Genomic DNA, 17,709 nt, shown 5'->3' with positions numbered 1-17,709 from the left:
TGCTGCTGCTGCTGCTGCTGCTGCTGCTCTTCCTCATCTTCATCCTCCTCCCTGGCTTCCCCTGGGTCCTCCGGTTGGTTGGCTCTATGCTCCTGGAAGCTAGCATGTTGTGGTCCCGGGCCGGGGAGTCCACGTGGGGCGAAGGCACTAGGTTGCGGGGACCGGGGCCTGGGGACTGGGGACGGGTGGCGGTTGGCCCTGGAGCCGGTGTGTGGGCGGTGGAGGGCAGGGGTCGGGTGTGGGCGGGCGGGCGGGCGGGCGGACGCAGAGGGGTCGAGGGGACCCGAGGGTGGCCGCCGCCGTCCTCGTTAGTATAGTGGTGAGTATCCCCGCCTGTCACGCGGGAGACCGGGGTTCGATTCCCCGACGGGGAGGCAAGCCGCCCTTTTTGGCCAGGCCCCGCACGCCGGCCCCCGCACGCGGAGCACCAGGGACCGTGTGGCCTGCGGGCCCCGGACACGCACCCGTGTTGGGCGCACAGGGCGCGGCGCGCGCGAGGAGTTTTCGCTCGCCCACGGTCGGTCGCCACCGACCGACAGGGCTTGGTGCGCTTGGTGCGCTTGGTGCGCTTGGTGCGCTAGGTGCGCTAGGTGCGCTGGGTGAGGGGGCGCGGACGAGCCGGGGAGCGAGCCTGCGGGTGCGGTCGGTCGCCTGGCCGTCGGACCTCTGGTGCACGAGGGCTTGGACGAGCCAGCTGAGGGCGGACGCGGAGACGGATACGGATACGGACGCGCGCGCCGCCGGGGCTCCGCTGGATCCGGAGGCCGGTTCCCAGGAGTAAGGAGACCGGGAGGCGCTGGGCGGAGGCGGGCGCGTGCGCAGACGGAGAAGCGGCTGGCGTGCGTGTGGATGCGCGAGGGCGCGCGCGTGGATCGGGCAGGCGTGCTGGGCTTGGCCGGCGGGGCGCCGGGCGGCCTTGGGGTGGCAGCGGGGAAGTGCGGGCGAGGCGCGCCGTCGGGGCTCGGGGGCGGCGGGGCGCTCCGGGCAAGCCGGGCGGCGCGTGGCCAGGCCGGCCTCGGCGGGAGGCGTTGGTGGTATAGTGGTGAGCATAGCTGCCTTCCAAGCAGTTGACCCGGGTTCGATTCCCGGCCAACGCAGCGCGCCCACCTTTTGGCAGAGGCGGTGGTCGTGGCGCGCGCCCGGCCGCCCAGGTGGGGCGGACTCGGCTGAGCGCGGCGGGGCAGGGCGTGCGCGGGGCCAGGAGACGGAGGCGCGCCGTGTGTTTTTGAGGTCAGGGCGGATGGCGGGCGGGGGCCCGTCGGCCGGCCCGGGCAGGACAGCCGGGGGGTTGGCCGTGGAAGTAGCGCGACAGGCCAGGCGCTGCTGCTGCTGCTGCTGCTGCTGCTGCTGCTGCTGCCCATTGGCACCCAGGCGCCGGCTGCAGCAGGCAGAGGCCCAGGCCAGACGCACAGCCCGACGCTCCCTGGTGGTCTAGTGGTTAGGATTCGGCGCTCTCACCGCCGCGGCCCGGGTTCGATTCCCGGTCAGGGAAGCCTTTCTTCTTCCTCGGAGGGCCGGCGTGTGTGCTCTGCCTCCCGCAGTACAGCCCGCCCACTTTTGCACAACCACGCAGCCAACTGCTTGTGCAATGGGGCAACGCACACTGCGCCCCAGCCCCGGCCCCGGCCCAAGCTCTGTGCCTCTGCCTCCGCGGCCGCCCTCAGCTGCTGTCCTTTTCGCCAGCTGCGCCACCTCAGGACCTTTGGCCGCTCCCCACCTCCAGGCTGCTCGCTGTCCCCCTGCTCCCGCGCCTCCCCTGCCAGCCTTTCTGCGACACTCCTGGGCAGCCGGAACACCCCCAACCCAGACGTGGGCACGCGCGCACCAACACACATCCACCCGCACACCCAGGATGCCACAATTCTGGAACAGCCGCACCCCACTCCACACACAGGGACCGGTGCCTGCACGCACTCGGCCTCACGTCCTCACTCACGACATCACCGCCGCCGGCACCACGCACAGGAACGCGTGTGCTTCTGCGTGCGCGCGCACACACACACTCACACACACACAGACACACACACACAGAGAGACACAGAGGGCACGCCTTCTCTCCCTGCCCGTTGGGCCAGGTGCCAGGTGCCGCGTGCCATGGCCTCCGTGGGTCTGAGAGTCACCAAGCAGCCCAGGGTGCAGTTGCTTTGGTTTTCCCACCGTGAGCCGATCCAGGCTCCCAGGTGGGCTCGGGGCTTGAACACGTGGGAGCTGTCCCAGAGGGGCCCTGCACTTGGCACCCCTCCCCGCCTCCACCCCCCAGGATGCAGGATGCAGGATGCAGGATGCAGGATGCAGGATGCAGGATGCAGGATGCAGATGCGAGACCAGCAGGCTGGAGAGGGCCGGCAAGCTGGAGCCCTGGGCAATGCCGGCGGCTGGCCATAGGTGAGGGAGCCTCCTCCTCCGGGAGGAGGTGGGAGAGGGCTTGCGGACAGCCCGAGAGCCGAGATGACAGCCAGCCAGTGTGTGGGGACAAGGTGGAGGAGAGGGGAGCGGCATACGCTGGCGTTTCACCGTGGGCTCTCTCCGCACGGGAGGGAACCGACCCTCCCGGTCCCCGTCGCGGGCCACGCCACCACGGATTTGGTAGCACGTTCCAATCCCCGCCTCATCTCTGAGCTCGCGCTCTCTGCGTCCCGATTGACGCCTCGATCCCTGCATGCGGTTCTCCGCCCTACTCTGTGCCGGCTCGGCCCTCGTCAAGTAGCGGCTCCGGCTCCTTGTGCCCACACAGGACCTCCAGGGCAAGGGCGGAGCTGCCCAGCCGCTTAGGGCAGGTCTCGGGGGCAACAGGTCGACGGGACTCAGAGGGCAGCGTCTCAGGCGTGGAGCCTCCCGTGCAGTGGGTTGGGAGGGGCCCGGCCCTGGGCACTGGGGGCGGTGTGTGGGGCGCGTGGCAGGGCTGGAGTCGGGTGTCCGTTCTGGAGGCTGGCATCCCAAGCAGCCTAGGGCCAGGGCGTGAGCCCCCAACGGGGGCCGGCATCTGTCCAGCAGCCGGAAGGCGGGAGGAGTCGTGGAAGGGTGCTAGGGCCAGCCGCGCGTTGGCGATGGTTGGTTGTGAGAGCAGGGTGTGGGGAGGCGAAGCGGCGGGGCTTGGCGGCTCAGTGGCCGGCCGGCAGAGCGGCGAGGTCGGAAGTGCAGCGCGTGGGCCCGAAGTGGGTATCAGGAGAGGCAGAGGCTAGGAAGGAGGCAGGGGTGCGAGGGCTGAGGCACTGGCGCTGGGCTAGGCGGGGTTCGGCGGCCAGGGGGGCTGGGGAGCGCGTGTGCCAAGAGTGCTGGTGCAAGGCTGGCCAGAGAGGAGCCCGAGGGAGCGGCTTGCGCAGAGGCACTGCTGGGGCTGCCCAAGCAAAAGGGGAGCAGGAGCTGCATGGGCCGGGAATCGAACCCGGGCCTCCCGCGTGGCAGGCGAGAATTCTACCACTGAACCACCCATGCACCGTCGGCGGGCGCCGCCAGGAGCCGCCACAGGCCCGCAGGCTGATCACCACGAGCTGCTCCGTTGCAGCCGCTTTCCGTGGAGCAGGGCGACCACGCGCAAGCAGAAGGAGCTGCTCCACGCGCCTCTAGGGCCCAGGCTGCTTGGCAAGCTGCCTAGAGTTGAGGATGGGCGGAATGGTTGGCTGGGGTGGGGTTGGAGGGGGTGTGGTGTGGTGTGGTGTGGTGTGGTGGTGGTTGGCCTTGGATGGATGGGTGGGGTTTGGGAGGGAGACACACACACTCACACACACACACACACACACGAGAGAGAGAGAGAGAGAGAGAGAGAGAGAGAGAGAGAGAGAGAGAGAGAGAGAGAGCGCGCTAGAGAGCAAGAGGCAGGCAGACAGAGAAAGAGAGAGAAGCACAGAGCTTCAGCTCCTGCTGGGTTGTTGTCTGCATCCCAGGGCACGGGGAAGGAGGGGCGCTGGAGCCCAGAGAGAGCCAGGATGCAGCCGGCCAGACCCGGCCCTCTGCCCAGGTCCCCGTCAGAGCAGGTGACTCGGGGCGGTCCCCGTGGTGGTGGGCTCGGGTGTGAGCCACGGCTGCAACAGGAGCACCGGCTGAAGGCGGGTGTGTGGCCGGCCGCCACGCTGGGTGGGGCGCGCCTGCCCATGGAGCCCCCCGCCCCGCCCCTGGGGAGGCGGTGGGTCGTGGAGCAGAGCCAACGTGTGCAGCTGGGTGACCGCAGGGCGCCTGGGCCTTCGGCCGGCCACCAACCACTGCCCCGGGTGGTTTTCCCGACTCGTGGCCTCTGTGCCTCCTGAGGCAGCTGTGCTGAGGCCGAGAGAGGCGGGAGCACGGGGTCAGCCAAGGGCTCCGAGGAGCAGGATCCCGGGCAGCGCGCTGTCCCGAGCAGGCAGACAGGCTGGCAGGCGGGAGGCGGGAGGCGGGAGGCGGGAGTGCGCAGCGAGGGCGAGGAGGTGGGACGCGGCCGAAGTGCGCTGCTCTCGGTGGGCTGGCTGCAGACAGGTGTTTAGGGGACGCTCGGGAGGACTCTGGGCGGGCCGCCCGTCGGTTCAGCGCTCTGGGGCTGGCAGGAGGCGGGGAGAGGTGGAGGAGATCTGGGGACTGGGGCTGGGAGGCGGAGGGCCGTGAATGTGCGGAAGGTAGCGGCAGAGGGTGGCGGCAGAGGAGCGGAGGAGCCAGGAAGACTCGGAGGCAGGTGGGTCCCGAGAAGCGGTGTGGTGGGGAGAGGTGGGCGGGAGTGCCTGCGCGCTGGCCAGTTGGAGCGTGGTCCCTGTGGCGAGTGCCACGTGTGGGCCGGCAAGGCGGGGTCTCGCTCGCGACGGCTGGAGAGGCGGAGCGGCGAGCGGCGTGTTGCACGACGGGCGCGAGGCTGGCCCGGGCGTGCCAAAAAGGCGTGCTTGTCAGGAGTGGGATTCGAACCCACGCCTCCAGGGGAGACTGCGACCTGAACGCAGCGCCTTAGACCGCTCGGCCATCCTGACGGCGGGCCGGGTGGCGCGGCCGTTCCCTTGGCTGGGGGAGCGCGCCAGGGACTGCGGCCTTGGTCCGTCGCGCCGCCTGGGCCCTGGGCTGCGGGGCCAGGGCGCAGGCCGCCGGGCGCGCGGGGCGCGCGGGGCGCGCGGGGCGCGCGGTTCCCGGGGCAGCTCCGCGCGGTTCCCGGGGCTTGCAGGGCGCCGCTGCCCGGTTCTGGAGGCCGCACGGGGCACCCGGCAGCACCCCCCGGGACGCATCCCAGACGGGCCGCCCGCTCCTTCCAGTTCGCAGCGCTACCCCCTGCCCCCGTTGTGCCCCGCCCAGCGGGTCGTCGTGGTCTTCCTCCTCCTCCTCCTCCTCTCCCTCTGGGTTTTCCTGGGGGTGCTCTTCCTCCTCTTCCTCGCTGTGCCCCTCCGCTGGCTCTTCTCCCCTCTCCTCTTGCTGCTGCTGCTGCTGCTGCTGCTGCTGCTCTTCCTCATCTTCATCCTCCTCCCTGGCTTCCCCTGGGTCCTCCGGTTGGTTGGCTCTATGCTCCTGGAAGCTAGCATGTTGTGGTCCCGGGCCGGGGAGTCCACGTGGGGCTGAAGGCACTAGGTTGCGGGGACCGGGGACTGGGGACTGGGGACGGGTGGCGGTTGGCCCTGGAGCCGGTGTGTGGGCGGTGGAGGGCAGGGGTCGGGTGCGGGCGGGCGGGCGGGCGGACGCAGAGGGGTCGAGGGGACCCGAGGGTGGCCGCCGCCGTCCTCGTTAGTATAGTGGTGAGTATCCCCGCCTGTCACGCGGGAGACCGGGGTTCGATTCCCCGACGGGGAGGCAAGCCGCCCTTTTTGGCCAGGCCCCGCACGCCGGCCCCCGCACGCGGAGCACCAGGGACCATGTGGCCTGCGGGCCCCGGACACGCACCCGTGTTGGGCGCACAGGGCGCGGCGCGGTGCGGCGCGCGCGAGGAGTTTTCGCTCGCCCACGGTCGGTCGCCACCGACCGACAGGGCTTGGTGCGCTAGGTGCGCTAGGTGCGCTGGGTGCGCTAGGTGCGCTGGGTGAGGGGGCGCGGACGAGCCGGGGAGCGAGCCTGCGGGTGCGGTCGGTCGCCTGGCCGTCGGACCTCTGGTGCACGAGGGCTTGGACGAGCCAGCTGAGGGCGGACGCGGACACGGACGCGCGCGCCGCCGGGGCTCCGCTGGATCCGGAGGCCGGTTCCCAGGAGTAAGGAGACCGGGAGGCGCTGGGCGGAGGCGGGCGCGTGCGCAGACGGAGAAGCGGCTGGCGTGCGTGTGGATGCGCGAGGGCGCGCGCGTGGATCGGGCAGGCGTGCTGGGCTTGGCCGGCGGGGCGCCGGGCGGCCTTGGGGTGGCAGCGGGGAAGTGCGGGCGAGGCGCGCCGTCGGGGCACGGGGGCGGCGGGGCGCTCCGGGCAAGCCGGGCGGCGCGTGGCCAGGCCGGCCTCGGCGGGAGGCGTTGGTGGTATAGTGGTGAGCATAGCTGCCTTCCAAGCAGTTGACCCGGGTTCGATTCCCGGCCAACGCAGCGCGCCCACCTTTTGGCAGAGGCGGTGGTCGTGGCGCGCGCCCGGCCGCCCAGGTGGGGCGGACTCGGCTGAGCGCGGCGGGGCAGGGCGTGCGCGGGGGCCAGGAGACGGAGGCGCGCCGTGTGTTTTTTTGAGGTCAGGGCGGATGGCGGGCGGGGGCCCGTCGGCCGGCCCGGGCAGGACAGCCGGGGGTTGGCCGTGGAAGTAGCGCGGCAGGCCAGGCGCTGCTGCTGCTGCTGCTGCTGCTGCTGTTGCCGCTGCTGCCGCCCATTGGCACCCAGGCGCCTGCTGCAGCAGGCAGAGGCCCAGGCCAGACGCGCAGCCCGACGCTCCCTGGTGGTCTAGTGGTTAGGATTCGGCGCTCTCACCGCCGCGGCCCGGGTTCGATTCCCGGTCAGGGAAGCCTTTCTTCTTCCTCGGAGGGCCGGCGTGTGTGCTCTGCCTCCCGCAGTACAGCCCGCCCACTTTTGCACAACCACGCAGCCAACTGCTTGTGCAATGGGGCAACGCACACTGCGCCCCAGCCCCGGCCCCGGCCCAAGCTCTGTGCCTCTGCCTCCGCGGCCGCCCTCAGCTGCTGTCCTTTTCGCCAGCTGCGCCACCTCAGGACCTTCGGCCGCTCCCCACCTCCAGGCTGCTCGCTGTCCCCCTGCTCCCGCGCCTCCCCTGCCAGCCTTTCTGCGACACTCCTGGGCAGCCGGAACACCCCCAACCCAGACGTGGGCACGCGCGCACCAACACACAGCCACCCGCACACCCAGGATGCCACAATTCCGGAACAGCCGCACCCCACTCCACACACAGGGACCGGTGCCTGCACGCACTCGGCCTCACGTCCTCACTCACGACATCACCGCCGCCGGCACCACGCACAGGAACGCGTGTGCTTCTGCGTGCGCGCGCGCACACACACACACACACACACAGACACACACACACACAGAGAGACACAGAGGGCACGCCTTCTCTCCCTGCCCGTTGGGCCAGGTGCCAGGTGCCGCGTGCCATGGCCTCCGTGGGTCTGAGAGTCACCAAGCAGCCCAGGGTGCAGTTGCTTTGGTTTTCCCACCGTGAGCCGATCCAGGCTCCCAGGTGGGCTCGGGGCTTGAACACGTGGGAGCTGTCCCAGAGGGGCCCTGCACTTGGCACCCCTCCCCGCCTCCACCCCCCAGGATGCAGGATGCAGGATGCAGGATGCAGGATGCAGATGCGAGACCAGCAGGCTGGAGAGGGCCGGCAAGCTGGAGCCCTGGGCAATGCCGGCGGCTGGCCATCGGTGAGGGAGCCTCCTCCTCCGGGAGGAGGTGGGAGAGGGCTTGCGGACAGCCCGAGAGCCGAGATGACAGCCAGCCAGTGTGTGGGGACAAGGTGGAGGAGAGGGGAGCGGCATACGCTGGCGTTTCACCGTGGGCTCTCTCCGCACGGGAGGGAACCGACCCTCCCGGTCCCCGTCGCGGGCCACGCCACCACGGATTTGGTAGCACGTTCCAATCCCCGCCTCATCTCTGAGCTCGCGCTCTCTGCGTCCCGATTGACGCCTCGATCCCTGCATGCGGTTCTCCGCCCTACTCTGTGCCGGCTCGGCCCTCGTCAAGTAGCGGCTCCGGCTCCTTGTGCCCACACAGGACCTCCAGGGCAAGGGCGGAGCTGCCCAGCCGCTTAGGGCAGGTCTCGGGGGCGACAGGTCGACGGGACTCAGAGGGCAGCGTCTCAGGCGTGGAGCCTCCCGTGCAGTGGGTTGGGAGGGGCCCGGCCCTGGGCACTGGGGGCGGTGTGTGGGGCGCGTGGCAGGGCTGGAGTCGGGTGTCCGTTCTGGAGGCTGGCATCCCAAGCAGCCTAGGGCCAGGGCGTGAGCCCCCAACGGGGGCCGGCATCTGTCCAGCAGCCGGAAGGCGGGAGGAGTCGTGGAAGGGTGCTAGGGCCAGCCGCGCGTTGGCGATGGTTGGTTGTGAGAGCAGGGTGTGGGGAGGCGAAGCGGCGGGGCTTGGCGGCTCAGTGGCCGGCCGGCAGAGCGGCGAGGTCGGAAGTGCAGCGCGTGGGCCCGAAGTGGGTATCAGGAGAGGCAGAGGCTAGGAAGGAGGCAGGGGTGCGAGGGCTGAGGCACTGGCGCTGGGCTAGGCGGGGTTCGGCGGCCAGGGGGGCTGGGGAGCGCGTGTGCCAAGAGTGCTGGTGCAAGGCTGGCCAGAGAGGAGCCCGAGGGAGCGGCTTGCGCAGAGGCACTGCTGGGGCTGCCCAAGCAAAAGGGGAGCAGGAGCTGCATGGGCCGGGAATCGAACCCGGGCCTCCCGCGTGGCAGGCGAGAATTCGACCACTGAACCACCCATGCACCGTCGGCGGGCGCCGCCAGGAGCCGCCACAGGCCCGCAGGCTGATCACCACGAGCTGCTCCGTTGCAGCCGCTTTCCGTGGAGCAGGGCGACCACGCGCAAGCAGAAGGAGCTGCTCCACGCGCCTCTAGGGCCCAGGCTGCTTGGCAAGCTGCCTAGAGTTGAGGATGGGCGGAATGGTTGGCTGGGGTGGGGTTGGAGGGGGTGTGGTGTGGTGTGGTGTGGTGGTGGTTGGCCTTGGATGGATGGGTGGGGTTTGGGAGGGAGACACACACACTCACACACACACACACACACACGAGAGAGAGAGAGAGAGAGAGAGAGAGAGAGAGAGCGCTAGAGAGCAAGAGGCAGGCAGACAGAGAAAGAGAGAGAAGCACAGAGCTTCAGCTCCTGCTGGGTTGTTGTCTGCATCCCAGGGCACGGGGAAGGAGGGGCGCTGGAGCCCAGAGAGAGCCAGGATGCAGCCGGCCAGACCCGGCCCTCTGCCCAGGTCCCCGTCAGAGCAGGTGACTCGGGGCGGTCCCCGTGGTGGTGGGCTCGGGTGTGAGCCACGGCTGCAACAGGAGCACCGGCTGAAGGCGGGTGTGTGGCCGGCCGCCACGCTGGGTGGGGCGCGCCTGCCCATGGAGCCCCCCGCCCCGCCCCTGGGGAGGCGGTGGGTCGTGGAGCAGAGCCAACGTGTGCAGCTGGGTGACCGCAGGGCGCCTGGGCCTTTGGCCGGCCACCAACCACTGCCCCGGGTGGTTTTCCCGACTCGTGGCCTCTGTGCCTCCTGCGGCAGCTGTGCTGAGGCCGAGAGAGGCGGGAGCACGGGGTCAGCCAAGGGCTCCGAGGAGCAGGATCCCGGGCAGCGCGCTGTCCCGAGCAGGCAGACAGGCTGGCAGGCGGGAGGCGGGAGGCGGGAGGCGGGAGTGCGCAGCGAGGGCGAGGAGGTGGGACGCGGCCGAAGTGCGCTGCTCTCGGTGGGCTGGCTGCAGACAGGTGTTTAGGGGACGCTCGGGAGGACTCTGGGCGGGCCGCCCGTCGGTTCAGCGCTCTGGGGCTGGCAGGTGGCGGGGAGAGGTGGAGGAGATCTGGGGACTGGGGCTGGGAGGCGGAGGGCCGTGAATGTGCGGAAGGTAGCGGCAGAGGGTGGCGGCAGAGGAGCGGAGGAGCCAGGAAGACTCGGAGGCAGGTGGGTCCCGAGAAGCGGTGTGGTGGGGAGAGGTGGGCGGGAGTGCCTGCGCGCTGGCCAGTTGGAGCGTGGTCCCTGTGGCGAGTGCCACGTGTGGGCCGGCAAGGCGGGGTCTCGCTCGCGACGGCTGGAGAGGCGGAGCGGCGAGCGGCGTGTTGCACGACGGGCGCGAGGCTGGCCCGGGCGTGCCAAAAAGGCGTGCTTGTCAGGAGTGGGATTCGAACCCACGCCTCCAGGGGAGACTGCGACCTGAACGCAGCGCCTTAGACCGCTCGGCCATCCTGACGGCGGGCCGGGTGGCGCGGCCGTTCCCTTGGCTGGGGGAGCGCGCCAGGGACTGCGGCCTTGGTCCGTCGCGCCGCCTGGGCCCTGGGCTGCGGGGCCAGGGCGCAGGCCGCCGGGCGCGCGGGGCGCGCGGGGCGCGCGGTTCCCGGGGCAGCTCCGCGCGGTTCCCGGGGCTTGCAGGGCGCCGCTGCCCGGTTCTGGAGGCCGCACGGGGCACCCGGCAGCACCCCGGGACGCATCCCAGACGGGCCGCCCGCTCCTTCCAGTTCGCAGCGCTACCCCCCGCCCCCGTTGTGCCCCGCCCAGCGGGTCGTCGTGGTCTTCCTCCTCCTCCTCCTCTCCCTCTGGGTTTTCCTGGGGGTGCTCTTCCTCCTCTTCCTCGCTGTGCCCCTCCGCTGGCTCTTCTCCCCTCTCCTCTTGCTGCTGCTGCTGCTGCTGCTGCTGCTGCTCTTCCTCATCTTCATCCTCCTCCCTGGCTTCCCCTGGGTCCTCCGGTTGGTTGGCTCTATGCTCCTGGAAGCTAGCATGTTGTGGTCCCGGGCCGGGGAGTCCACGTGGGGCGAAGGCACTAGGTTGCGGGGACCGGGGACTGGGGACGGGTGGCGGTTGGCCCTGGAGCCGGTGTGTGGGCGGTGGAGGGCAGGGGGCGGGTGCGGGCGGGCGGGCGGGCGCAGAGGGGTCGAGGGGACCCGAGGGTGGCCGCCGCCGTCCTCGTTAGTATAGTGGTGAGTATCCCCGCCTGTCACGCGGGAGACCGGGGTTCGATTCCCCGACGGGGAGGCAAGCCGCCCTTTTTGGCCAGGCCCCGCACGCCGGCCCCCGCACGCGGAGCACCAGGGACCGTGTGGCCTGCGGGCCCCGGACACGCACCCGTGTTGGGCGCACAGGGCGCGGCGCGCGCGAGGAGTTTTCGCTCGCCCACGGTCGGTCGCGACCGACCGACAGGGCTTGGTGCGCTTGGTGCGCTTGGTGCGCTTGGTGCGCTTGGTGCGCTTGGTGCGCTAGGTGCGCTAGGTGCGCTAGGTGCGCTGGGTGAGGGGGCGCGGACGAGCCGGGGAGCGAGCCTGCGGGTGCGGTCGGTCGCCTGGCCGTCGGACCTCTGGTGCACGAGGGCTTGGACGAGCCAGCTGAGGGCGGACGCGGAGACGGATACGGATACGGACGCGCGCGCCGCCGGGGCTCCGCTGGATCCGGAGGCCGGGGCCCAGGAGTAAGGAGACCTGGAGCCGCTGGGCGGAGGCGGGCGCGTGCGCAGACGGAGAAGCGGCTGGCGTGCGTGTGGATGCGCGAGGGCGCGCGCGTGGATCGGGCAGGCGTGCTGGGCTTGGCCGGCGGGGCGCCGGGCGGCCTTGGGGTGGCAGCGGGGACGTGCGGGCGAGGCGCGCCGTCGGGGCACGGGGGCGGCGGGGCGCTCCGGGCAAGCCGGGCGGCGCGTGGCCAGGCCGGCCTCGGCGGGAGGCGTTGGTGGTATAGTGGTGAGCATAGCTGCCTTCCAAGCAGTTGACCCGGGTTCGATTCCCGGCCAACGCAGCGCGCCCACCTTTTGGCAGAGGCGGTGGTCGTGGCGCGCGCCCGGCGGCCCAGGTGGGGCGGACTTGGCTGAGCGCGGCGGGGCAGGGCGTGCGCGGGGGCCAGGAGACGGAGGCGCGCCGTGTGTTTTTTTGAGGTCAGGGCGGATGGCGGGCGGGGGCCCGTCGGCCGGCCCGGGCAGGACAGCCGGGGGTTGGCCGTGGAAGTAGCGCGGCAGGCCAGGCGCTGCTGCTGCTGCTGCTGCTGCTGCTGCTGCCGCCCATTGGCACCCAGGCGCCGGCTGCAGCAGGCAGAGGCCCAGGCCAGACGCGCAGCCCGACGCTCCCTGGTGGTCTAGTGGTTAGGATTCGGCGCTCTCACCGCCGCGGCCCGGGTTCGATTCCCGGTCAGGGAAGCCTTTCTTCTTCCTCGGAGGGCTGGCGTGTGTGCTCTGCCTCCCGCAGTACAGCCCGCCCACTTTTGCACAACCACGCAGCCAACTGCTTGTGCAATGGGGCAACGCACACTGCGCCCCAGCCCCGGCCCCGGCCCAAGCTCTGTGCCTCTGCCTCCGCGGCCGCCCTCAGCTGCTGTCCTTTTCGCCAGCTGCGCCACCTCAGGACCTTCGGCCGCTCCCCACCTCCAGGCTGCTCGCTGTCCCCCTGCTCCCGCGCCTCCCCTGCCAGCCTTTCTGCGACACTCCTGGGCAGCCGGAACACCCCCAACCCAGACGTGGGCACGCGCGCACCAACACACATCCACCCGCACACCCAGGATGCCACAATTCCGGAACAGCCGCACCCCACTCCACACACAGGGACCGGTGCCTGCACGCACTCGGCCTCACGTCCTCACTCACGACATCACCGCCGCCGGCACCACGCACAGGAACGCGTGTGCTTCTGCGTGTGCGCGCGCGCACACACACTCACACACACAGACACACACACACAGAGACACAGAGGGCACGCCTTCTCTCCCTGCCCGTTGGGCCAGGTGCCAGGTGCCGCGTGCCATGGCCTCCGTGGGTCTGAGAGTCACCAAGCAGCCCAGGGTGCAGTTGCTTTGGTTTTCCCACCGTGAGCCGATCCAGGCTCCCAGGTGGGCTCGGGGCTTGAACACGTGGGAGCTGTCCCAGAGGGGCCCTGCACTTGGCACCCCTCCCCGCCTCCACCCCCCAGGATGCAGGATGCAGGATGCAGGATGCAGATGCGAGACCAGCAGGCTGGAGAGGGCCGGCAAGCTGGAGCCCTGGGCAATGCCGGCGGCTGGCCATAGGTGAGGGAGCCTCCTCCTCCGGGAGGAGGTGGGAGAGGGCTTGCGGACAGCCCGAGAGCCGAGATGACAGCCAGCCAGTGTGTGGGGACAAGGTGGAGGAGAGGGGAGCGGCATACGCTGGCGTTTCACCGTGGGCTCTCTCCGCACGGGAGGGAACCGACCCTCCCGGTCCCTGTCGCGGGCCACGCCACCACGGATTTGGTAGCACGTTCCAATCCCCGCCTCATCTCTGAGCTCGCGCTCTCTGCGTCCCGATTGACGCCTCGATCCCTGCATGCGGTTCTCCGCCCTACTCTGTGCCGGCTCGGCCCTCGTCAAGTAGCGGCTCCGGCTCCTTGTGCCCACACAGGACCTCCAGGGCAAGGGCGGAGCTGCCCAGCCGCTTAGGGCAGGTCTCGGGGGCGACAGGTCGAGGGGACTCAGAGGGCAGCGTCTCAGGCGTGGAGCCTCCCGTGCAGTGGGTTGGGAGGGGCCCGGCCCTGGGCACTGGGGGCGGTGTGTGGGGCACGTGGCAGGGCTGGAGTCGGGTGTCCGTTCTGGAGGCTGGCATCCCAAGCAGCCTAGGGCCAGGGCGTGAGCCCCCAACGGGGGCCGGCATCAGTCCAGCAGCCGGAAGGCGGGAGGAGTCGTGGAAGGGTGCTAGGGCCAGCCGCGCGTTGGCGATGGTTGGTTGTGAGAGCAGGGTGTGGGGAGACGAAGCGGCGGGGCTTGGCGGCTCAGTGGCCGGCCGGCAGAGCGGCGAGGTCGGAAGTGCAGCGCGTGGGCCCGAAGTGGGTATCAGGAGAGGCAGAGGCTAGGAAGGAGGCAGGGGTGCGAGGGCTGAAGCACTGGGCTAGGCGGGGTTCGGCGGCCAGGGGGGCTGGGGAGCGCGTGTGCCAAGAGTGCTGGTGCAAGGCTGGCCAGAGAGGAGCCCGAGGGAGCGGCTTGCGCAGAGGCACTGCTGGGGCTGCCCAAGCAAAAGGGGAGCAGGAGCTGCATGGGCCGGGAATCGAACCCGGGCCTCCCGCGTGGCAGGCGAGAATTCTACCACTGAACCACCCATGCACCGTCGGCGGGCGCCGCCAGGAGCCGCCACAGGCCCGCAGGCTGATCACCACGAGCTGCTCCGTTGCAGCCGCTTTCCGTGGAGCAGGGCGACCACGCGCAAGCAGAAGGAGCTGCTCCACGCGCCTCTAGGGCCCAGGCTGCTTGGCAAGCTGCCTAGAGTTGAGGATGGGCGGAATGGTTGGCTGGGGTGGGGTTGGAGGGGGTGTGGTGTGGTGTGGTGTGGTGGTGGTTGGCCTTGGATGGATGGGTGGGGTTTGGGAGGGAGACACACACACTCACACACACACACACACACACGAGAGAGAGAGAGAGAGAGAGAGAGAGAGAGAGAGAGCGCTAGAGAGCAAGAGGCAGGCAGACAGAGAAAGAGAGAGAAGCACAGAGCTTCAGCTCCTGCTGGGTTGTTGTCTGCATCCCAGGGCACGGGGAAGGAGGGGCGCTGGAGCCCAGAGAGAGCCAGGATGCAGCCGGCCAGACCCGGCCCTCTGCCCAGGTCCCCGTCAGAGCAGGTGACTCGGGGCGGTCCCCGTGGTGGTGGGCTCGGGTGTGAGCCACGGCTGCAACAGGAGCACCGGCTGAAGGCGGGTGTGTGGCCGGCCGCCACGCTGGGTGGGGCGCGCCTGCCCATGGAGCCCCCCGCCCCGCCCCTGGGGAGGCGGTGGGTCGTGGAGCAGAGCCAACGTGTGCAGCTGGGTGACCGCAGGGCGCCTGGGCCTTTGGCCGGCCACCAACCACTGCCCCGGGTGGTTTTCCCGACTCGTGGCCTCTGTGCCTCCTGCGGCAGCTGTGCTGAGGCCGAGAGAGGCGGGAGCACGGGGTCAGCCAAGGGCTCCGAGGAGCAGGATCCCGGGCAGCGCGCTGTCCCGAGCAGGCAGACAGGCTGGCAGGCGGGAGGCGGGAGGCGGGAGGCGGGAGTGCGCAGCGAGGGCGAGGAGGTGGGACGCGGCCGAAGTGCGCTGCTCTCGGTGGGCTGGCTGCAGACAGGTGTTTAGGGGACGCTCGGGAGGACTCTGGGCGGGCCGCCCGTCGGTTCAGCGCTCTGGGGCTGGCAGGTGGCGGGGAGAGGTGGAGGAGATCTGGGGACTGGGGCTGGGAGGCGGAGGGCCGTGAATGTGCGGAAGGTAGCGGCAGAGGGTGGCGGCAGAGGAGCGGAGGAGCCAGGAAGACTCGGAGGCAGGTGGGTCCCGAGAAGCGGTGTGGTGGGGAGAGGTGGGCGGGAGTGCCTGCGCGCTGGCCAGTTGGAGCGTGGTCCCTGTGGCGAGTGCCACGTGTGGGCCGGCAAGGCGGGGTCTCGCTCGCGACGGCTGGAGAGGCGGAGCGGCGAGCGGCGTGTTGCACGACGGGCGCGAGGCTGGCCCGGGCGTGCCAAAAAGGCGTGCTTGTCAGGAGTGGGATTCGAACCCACGCCTCCAGGGGAGACTGCGACCTGAACGCAGCGCCTTAGACCGCTCGGCCATCCTGACGGCGGGCCGGGTGGCGCGGCCGTTCCCTTGGCTGGGGGAGCGCGCCAGGGACTGCGGCCTTGGTCCGTCGCGCCGCCTGGGCCCTGGGCTGCGGGGCCAGGGCGCAGGCCGCCGGGCGCGCGGGGCGCGCGGGGCGCGCGGTTCCCGGGGCAGCTCCGCGCGGTTCCCGGGGCTTGCAGGGCGCCGCTGCCCGGTTCTGGAGGCCGCACGGGGCACCCGGCAGCACCCCGGGACGCATCCCAGACGGGCCGCCCGCTCCTTCCAGTTCGCAGCGCTACCCCCCGCCCCCGTTGTGCCCCGCCCAGCGGGTCGTCGTGGTCTTCCTCCTCCTCCTCCTCTCCCTCTGGGTTTTCCTGGGGGTGCTCTTCCTCCTCTTCCTCGCTGTGCCCCTCCGCTGGCTCTTCTCCCCTCTCCTCTTGCTGCTGCTGCTGCTGCTGCTGCTGCTGCTCTTCCTCATCTTCATCCTCCTCCCTGGCTTCCCCTGGGTCCTCCGGTTGGTTGGCTCTATGCTCCTGGAAGCTAGCATGTTGTGGTCCCGGGCCGGGGAGTCCACGTGGGGCGAAGGCACTAGGTTGCGGGGACCGGGGACTGGGGACGGGTGGCGGTTGGCCCTGGAGCCGGTGTGTGGGCGGTGGAGGGCAGGGGGCGGGTGCGGGCGGGCGGGCGGGCGCAGAGGGGTCGAGGGGACCCGAGGGTGGCCGCCGCCGTCCTCGTTAGTATAGTGGTGAGTATCCCCGCCTGTCACGCGGGAGACCGGGGTTCGATTCCCCGACGGGGAGGCAAGCCGCCCTTTTTGGCCAGGCCCCGCACGCCGGCCCCCGCACGCGGAGCACCAGGGACCGTGTGGCCTGCGGGCCCCGGACACGCACCCGTGTTGGGCGCACAGGGCGCGGCGCGCGCGAGGAGTTTTCGCTCGCCCACGGTCGGTCGCCACCGACCGACAGGGCTTGGTGCGCTTGGTGCGCTTGGTGCGCTTGGTGCGCTTGGTGCGCTTGGTGCGCTAGGTGCGCTAGGTGCGCTAGGTGCGCTGGGTGAGGGGGCGCGGACGAGCCGGGGAGCGAGCCTGCGGGTGCGGTCGGTCGCCTGGCCGTCGGACCTCTGGTGCACGAGGGCTTGGACGAGCCAGCTGAGGGCGGACGCGGAGACGGATACGGATACGGACGCGCGCGCCGCCGGGGCTCCGCTGGATCCGGAGGCCGGGGCCCAGGAGTAAGGAGACCTGGAGCCGCTGGGCGGAGGCGGGCGCGTGCGCAGACGGAGAAGCGGCTGGCGTGCGTGTGGATGCGCGAGGGCGCGCGCGTGGATCGGGCAGGCGTGCTGGGCTTGGCCGGCGGGGCGCCGGGCGGCCTTGGGGTGGCAGCGGGGACGTGCGGGCGAGGCGCGCCGTCGGGGCACGGGGGCGGCGGGGCGCTCCGGGCAAGCCGGGCGGCGCGTGGCCAGGCCGGCCTCGGCGGGAGGCGTTGGTGGTATAGTGGTGAGCATAGCTGCCTTCCAAGCAGTTGACCCGGGTTCGATTCCCGGCCAACGCAGCGCGCCCACCTTTTGGCAGAGGCGGTGGTCGTGGCGCGCGCCCGGCGGCCCAGGTGGGGCGGACTTGGCTGAGCGCGGCGGGGCAGGGCGTGCGCGGGGGCCAGGAGACGGAGGCGCGCCGTGTGTTTTTTTGAGGTCAGGGCGGATGGCGGGCGGGGGCCCGTCGGCCGGCCCGGGCAGGACAGCCGGGGGTTGGCCGTGGAAGTAGCGCGGCAGGCCAGGCGCTGCTGCTGCTGCTGCTGCTGCTGCTGCTGCCGCCCATTGGCACCCAGGCGCCGGCTGCAGCAGGCAGAGGCCCAGGCCAGACGCGCAGCCCGACGCTCCCTGGTGGTCTAGTGGTTAGGATTCGGCGCTCTCACCGCCGCGGCCCGGGTTCGATTCCCGGTCAGGGAAGCCTTTCTTCTTCCTCGGAGGGCTGGCGTGTGTGCTCTGCCTCCCGCAGTACAGCCCGCCCACTTTTGCACAACCACGCAGCCAACTGCTTGTGCAATGGGGCAACGCACACTGCGCCCCAGCCCCGGCCCCGGCCCAAGCTCTGTGCCTCTGCCTCCGCGGCCGCCCTCAGCTGCTGTCCTTTTCGCCAGCTGCGCCACCTCAGGACCTTCGGCCGCTCCCCACCTCCAGGCTGCTCGCTGTCCCCCTGCTCC

At 71.2% G+C, this 17,709-nt stretch overlaps 12 non-coding genes across 12 annotated transcripts; all 12 read left to right on the top strand.

The window, feature by feature from the left end:
* Positions 1 to 302: 302 nt before the first annotated feature.
* On the top strand, positions 303 to 374 carry TRNAD-GUC (transfer RNA aspartic acid (anticodon GUC)). The gene has a single exon. It is a non-coding gene; the product is annotated as a tRNA-Asp (tRNA).
* Positions 375 to 1,025: 651 nt separating this feature from the next.
* Positions 1,026 to 1,097, top strand: TRNAG-UCC (transfer RNA glycine (anticodon UCC)). The gene has a single exon. It is a non-coding gene; the product is annotated as a tRNA-Gly (tRNA).
* A 323-nt stretch (positions 1,098 to 1,420) lies between these two features.
* On the top strand, positions 1,421 to 1,492 carry TRNAE-CUC (transfer RNA glutamic acid (anticodon CUC)). Its single transcript has one exon. It is a non-coding gene; the product is annotated as a tRNA-Glu (tRNA).
* Positions 1,493 to 5,661: 4,169 nt separating this feature from the next.
* Positions 5,662 to 5,733, top strand: TRNAD-GUC (transfer RNA aspartic acid (anticodon GUC)). The gene has a single exon. It is a non-coding gene; the product is annotated as a tRNA-Asp (tRNA).
* Positions 5,734 to 6,373: 640 nt separating this feature from the next.
* Positions 6,374 to 6,445, top strand: TRNAG-UCC (transfer RNA glycine (anticodon UCC)). The gene has a single exon. It is a non-coding gene; the product is annotated as a tRNA-Gly (tRNA).
* A 331-nt stretch (positions 6,446 to 6,776) lies between these two features.
* On the top strand, positions 6,777 to 6,848 carry TRNAE-CUC (transfer RNA glutamic acid (anticodon CUC)). Its single transcript has one exon. It is a non-coding gene; the product is annotated as a tRNA-Glu (tRNA).
* Positions 6,849 to 10,943: 4,095 nt separating this feature from the next.
* TRNAD-GUC (transfer RNA aspartic acid (anticodon GUC)) lies at positions 10,944 to 11,015 on the top strand. Its single transcript has one exon. It is a non-coding gene; the product is annotated as a tRNA-Asp (tRNA).
* A 678-nt stretch (positions 11,016 to 11,693) lies between these two features.
* On the top strand, positions 11,694 to 11,765 carry TRNAG-UCC (transfer RNA glycine (anticodon UCC)). Its single transcript has one exon. It is a non-coding gene; the product is annotated as a tRNA-Gly (tRNA).
* Positions 11,766 to 12,087: 322 nt separating this feature from the next.
* Positions 12,088 to 12,159, top strand: TRNAE-CUC (transfer RNA glutamic acid (anticodon CUC)). The gene has a single exon. It is a non-coding gene; the product is annotated as a tRNA-Glu (tRNA).
* A 4,080-nt stretch (positions 12,160 to 16,239) lies between these two features.
* On the top strand, positions 16,240 to 16,311 carry TRNAD-GUC (transfer RNA aspartic acid (anticodon GUC)). Its single transcript has one exon. It is a non-coding gene; the product is annotated as a tRNA-Asp (tRNA).
* A 678-nt stretch (positions 16,312 to 16,989) lies between these two features.
* Positions 16,990 to 17,061, top strand: TRNAG-UCC (transfer RNA glycine (anticodon UCC)). The gene has a single exon. It is a non-coding gene; the product is annotated as a tRNA-Gly (tRNA).
* A 322-nt stretch (positions 17,062 to 17,383) lies between these two features.
* Positions 17,384 to 17,455, top strand: TRNAE-CUC (transfer RNA glutamic acid (anticodon CUC)). Its single transcript has one exon. It is a non-coding gene; the product is annotated as a tRNA-Glu (tRNA).
* Positions 17,456 to 17,709: the final 254 nt, after the last annotated feature.

Source organism: Oryctolagus cuniculus, chromosome 7 (assembly GCF_051225735.1).
Source record: "Oryctolagus cuniculus isolate XC-2025 breed Fujian yellow rabbit chromosome 7, ASM5122573v1, whole genome shotgun sequence".
Taxonomy (NCBI): domain Eukaryota; kingdom Metazoa; phylum Chordata; class Mammalia; order Lagomorpha; family Leporidae; genus Oryctolagus; species Oryctolagus cuniculus.
This window is presented reverse-complemented; position numbering and strand designations above follow the sequence as displayed.